Below are 5,163 nucleotides of genomic sequence, written 5' to 3'. Positions count from 1 at the left end.
ACGAGCTTAAATGCCATGTGAACGGTTATAAAAAACTCGCCACCTGTCCTTTTCGCATTAGTTGTTACATCACGTGCATCCCAAGGAAAGATCTTGGTAAATTTTCTAGAATGAAGTTAGTTAATTACAGCTGTCCATCTTACGTTACCTTCTGGTCATATTTGCGGGTGAAAATAGTAACCTGCGGATGACTTCTGAGGACGTCTGGATTACCCGCAGGTGGTCTCTGGATCTTATTACTATTCTTCCTCTGACTTAAGTTATGTGGGTGATTAATATATTCCGCTGGTGACTTTTGAGGGAGTCTTCTTCTATCCGCGGATAGCCTTTATGGGTATTTAGGTCTTTTCGTTGCCGTACCTCTACATACACTTAATCTATTTTTGAAAGGTCTTTCTCAACCTTTATATTTGAAGTGAAGTGCAGGGCCATCCACCTCATGCGTACCTTGACTTAACCAATGCGAACAAAAAATGTAGTACAGTTTTCTTAACTTCTCACATGTGATTCAAAAAGATACCAATTATTGTCTTCTCACATGTGATTCAAAAAGATACCAATTATTGTCTTCTCACATGTGATTCAAAAAGAGACCAATTATTGAAGCAACCTTTTCTTTTCTTTTCTTTTTTTCAATTTTAAGACAAATTAACCGTACACTCTACTTTTAAATCAATCAATCATATATTAATAGCAAAACTTGTGGAGGGTAGGATGTGCGCCCCATACCTCCTTCCAATGAAATAAAAAGATGGTTTTCAAATAGACTCCTAGCTCTAAAAATCATATATATATATAGAAGAATATAAGATCGAGAAAATCAAAATTTAACAATAATATAATTAATTAATAATAGCATACAGTACTAGTAATAATAATACATAAATTGATAGAAATTAAAAGAGTAAAGTACAAAAAAAATTAAAATACATAATATATAAAAAGAAAATAAATATAATGGCGTGTGACAAAAAATAAGATAAAGATAAGCCCCTAATGTATTACTTTCTCCCTAAAAGTCCTTAATTTTCACGTCTTCAAGAATTCATATCCTTAGCCATGTTCTCGGGAAAGTTTAGGTCTAGCAAATCACGCCAAATCCTCTCATTACAAATCAATTTATACCAAATTTATATTACTCCTTGCTTGAGACTAAACTAAAGAATGGCATTCTATCTAAAAGGTTTGCACTTCTACAATGTAAGCCAGTATTACAATGAAATTAATGCAACTTATTTTTTTTAAATGACCAACAAAAGAAGTATATTAATAACTAGCAAGGAGCTAGAAAAGATACAAGCACCAAACAACAAGAGAGTCAACCACTAACACGAACACCCAATTTCAAAAATTACACTTTAAAACGATACTAATCCTTCCATGTTAGACTCCTCATTTTTCATATATTTTTAACCCAAAAAAAGCCAAAAACTTTTATTTATGCAACTTATATGTTGGTACGGTCCCAAGTCACGTTCAAATTAGTTAGGTGTTGCAATTCTGGTTCTAAAACAGAAATTGTTGGAGGCTTGGAGCTAGTCCACTTGATTACTTTGTCACAATATTAACCTCACCCGTGAGACCATATTACTCTCAATAATTTTTTTCATGAGTGATTGACTAATTGGTAAATAAAAAGTAACAATGAGATATTTGTTTAATGTACACGTTAATATTAAAGCATAAACATGCTAATCATTAAAGCTGCTTACAGTTCAACATCGTACTTATTTTTATTGGGATCGGAAGAGAGTATGTCCTTGTCTATCCGTTAAGTTTTTGACGGACAAACGAATGATTCACGAACGCTCTACTGAACAAAAATCCATGTCTATGTCCGTTCATTAAAAAATTGAGTTTGCATGTGTCCGTCCATTAATATTGTAAACGGACAATAATAGACAAACTGACACTAATGGACATTTATAGACAAACAAACATGTGAATATTAATGGACAACAGACACTAATGGACAAACATAAATGGTTACATAATAATTCCAAACATAAATCCAAACAACTTCACCTACAAATTTGGAATTACATCATATAATATTCAAATATACTTAACACTTAGGTAGTGTTTGGTATGCAATAATGACATGAGAATGAAATGATTCATTGTATGGGAATGAAAAAAATGGTGTTTAGTTGCTCAATGGAATAGAATCACTCATTACACATGAAATCTCATTCCATCAAAACCATTACTTCCCACCCTATATTTTTATATTATTCCATCCCTCTTTCACCTTGCTTTCTTAACAACACCACCACTACCATCGTCACCATCACCACCGCCACCATCACCACCACCATTGCCACCTGATTGCCACCATCACCACTGTCGCCGCCACCACCACCACCACCATTGTCGTCACTAGAGCTACCACCACTGTCGCCATTGCAAATTTTTTTTTTGTTTTGGTAATAATAAATTTTATTTTTATATAAAGTATTTTTATTATTTCTATTTCATTTCTACATTTTTTTATACTAAACAATATAAAGTAATAATTAATTTCATTCCCATAGGTTAACCAAACAAGATAAAGGAATGATAATGATCTATTTCATTCCGTTGTCCATTCAATTTCTTTGTTCATTTCATTCCTCCTTCATTTCATTATAAAAGACATCAGACATATGCAGTAATAAAAAAGAGAGATTAATAACACTAGAAATTCCACAACTAACTTAAAATACTGGATAGATCTAAACACTTACAATACTGGACAGACGTTACAGGGCATTACCGAACGTAATCGGACGAACGTTACCGGACGTTCACGAACATTATCGAACGAACTTGTCCCTTTGTCCGTGTTTGTCTGTTAAGCTTACATAACAAAATTCTTTTGTCCATGTCCGGTTTGTTTGTTAAATCAACGAACATAAAGGAACTTCTTGCCGAACGGACGACCGGACGCCCGGTTCGCTTACAACCAATGCTAGTTTTTTCATGGTTCAGCGTCAAGGCCAACGCATTAGTCTTAGTCTCTTATTGTTTTTTTTTATCAAACCGCGCTGCAACGTTTGAAACTTCTAGACTTTTGCGGTTTATCACTCCACTGGGGGATAGTTATTTACTTTCAAACACCAAAAAAGATAAATATTTAACCATATACATTTCAACAATAATTAAGATATATACATAATAAAATTATAATAATATAACAACTAGATGGTGGTTCATTGATAAAGACAATTTTAAACACCCATGTTTGAGAAGGAAAATCTTGATTTCAAGTTTCATATACTATACATGATTGAAAAGAAATCTGCCATTATAAAAAAAAAAAAAAAAAAGAAAAGAATAACACCCATCACAACAAACCAATCCACTAAATACAACCAAGTGACCTTACCATTTCAAAAGCACTCCATTTCTGCTTTATACACTCCACCAATGTAGGCATGTAGCCTAAAAATCAAAGTTTTACCACTTATTTTTGTGATATCAAACTATCGAAAAGATATGAATAGTATGCATTCCCTTCCTACCTTGACAGTTCTTGAACAGTCACAAGTATCCCCACCACCCGCAACCGTACGCTGCCGGTCGTTGCCGCTAACATTCTTCGACATGGTATGGTTAATTGTGCCAGAACCTGTACACACTCTCTTCTTTTATGAACTCCCAGTCACTAAAACTCAGTTCACTGAAACCATTGTACCCAATCTCAAACAATCATTGTCTGTCACCCTACAACATTTTTTCCCATTTGTTGGAAAACTCACCATATTCCCTAGTGGTAATAAAAAACCCGAAATCCGTTATGTTGAAGGTGATTCTGTCACGTTTACATTTGCAGAATGTAACCTTGACTTTAATGATCTCGTGGGAAATCATCCACGGGAATGTGACAAGTTTTATCATCTTATACCGAAACTAGGAAACACCGCTAAAGTGTCTGATTACATTACAATCCCAGTTTTCACGGTTCAGGTAACTTTTTTTCCAAACCGTGGGATTTCTATAGGCATGACAAATCATCACAGTCTTGCTGACGCTAGCACGCGGTTTTATTTTTTAAAGGCGTGGACGTCAATTGCTCGATCTTGGGGTTCGGATGAGACGTTTTTGGCTAATGGAACTTTGCCGGTTTTTGATAGATTGGTGAAATATCCGGAACTAGATGAAAGTTATTTAAAGAAAGTGAAGGTTGAAAATTTTAATGAGAAGTATGAACTACCGAAACTTTCTGGACCAAGTGATAAGGTTCGAGCCACGTTTGTTCTGGCTCGAACTGTTATCAATGGGTTGAAAAAACTGGTTTCAACCCGGTTTCCAAATTTAGAACATGTATCATCATTTACGGTAGCATGTGCGTATATTTGGAACTGTGTAGCAATATTACACAATGATGGGCTGGCACTGTTTGTTGTCCCGGTCGGTTGTAGGTCACGAATGGATCCACCGATCCCAGCCGCTTACTTTGGCAATTGCCTCATGCCGTGTATGACTATAGCAAGGACCACTATATTAAAGGATAAGGAAGGATTCTTGACAGCTGCTAAATTAATCGGAGAGAATCTACATAAGATGTTGACCGATAAAGATGGAGTCGTGAAAGATATAGGACCGGCCGAGGATGTGTTCACCAGTGCGGAGCCAATGAAGATGACGGGGGTCGCTGGAACACCAAAACTTAAATTTTATGACTTAGATTTCGGATTTGGGAAGCCCGTAAAGCATGAAACGATTTCGATCGATTATAATAATGGATCGATATCTATTAGTGCATGCAGAGAATCTGATGAAGATCTGGAGATTGGCGTGTGCCTTTCGGCTAGTGAGATGGATGTTTTCGTTCGGAACTTCAATTCTGGTCTCGAATCATACATCTAGATTCATTACATTATTTATGCTTGTTGTCTTGTTGAATGCTTGGTTAATTTCCTTCCTTAAGAATAATCAGGATTTTCTTTTTTTTTATTTCGGCTTAAGTGCTTATGTTAATTAAGTTTGTACGGTGTGACGTTACGATATTTGAAATTATTTCATGTATCTACTCTATGTTTATGTATCTTTATATCTTTATATCATGCATGGTTACTTTACGGAACAAGTCTGAACGCCACCCACATTTATTTAGTATTAACTATGAAGTCTAGATGTACACTTAACAATAGTTGAAGTCCAAAACCGGTTAAAATACAA

At 35.1% G+C, this 5,163-nt stretch overlaps 1 pseudogene; it reads left to right on the top strand.

Annotated features, from left to right (window-relative positions):
- Positions 1-3,434: 3,434 nt before the first annotated feature.
- LOC143568018 (malonyl-coenzyme A:anthocyanin 3-O-glucoside-6''-O-malonyltransferase pseudogene) lies at positions 3,435-4,923 on the top strand (annotated as a pseudogene).
- The last annotated feature ends 240 nt before the right edge of the window (positions 4,924-5,163 follow it).

This window comes from Bidens hawaiensis, unplaced genomic scaffold (assembly GCF_021521415.1).
Source record: "Bidens hawaiensis isolate Kalapana, Puna unplaced genomic scaffold, B.hawaiensis_p1.1 tig00023792_1, whole genome shotgun sequence".
Taxonomy (NCBI): Eukaryota; Viridiplantae; Streptophyta; class Magnoliopsida; order Asterales; family Asteraceae; genus Bidens; species Bidens hawaiensis.
Note: the sequence above shows the minus strand (reverse complement) of the source record. Positions and strands in the feature narration are given on the sequence as shown.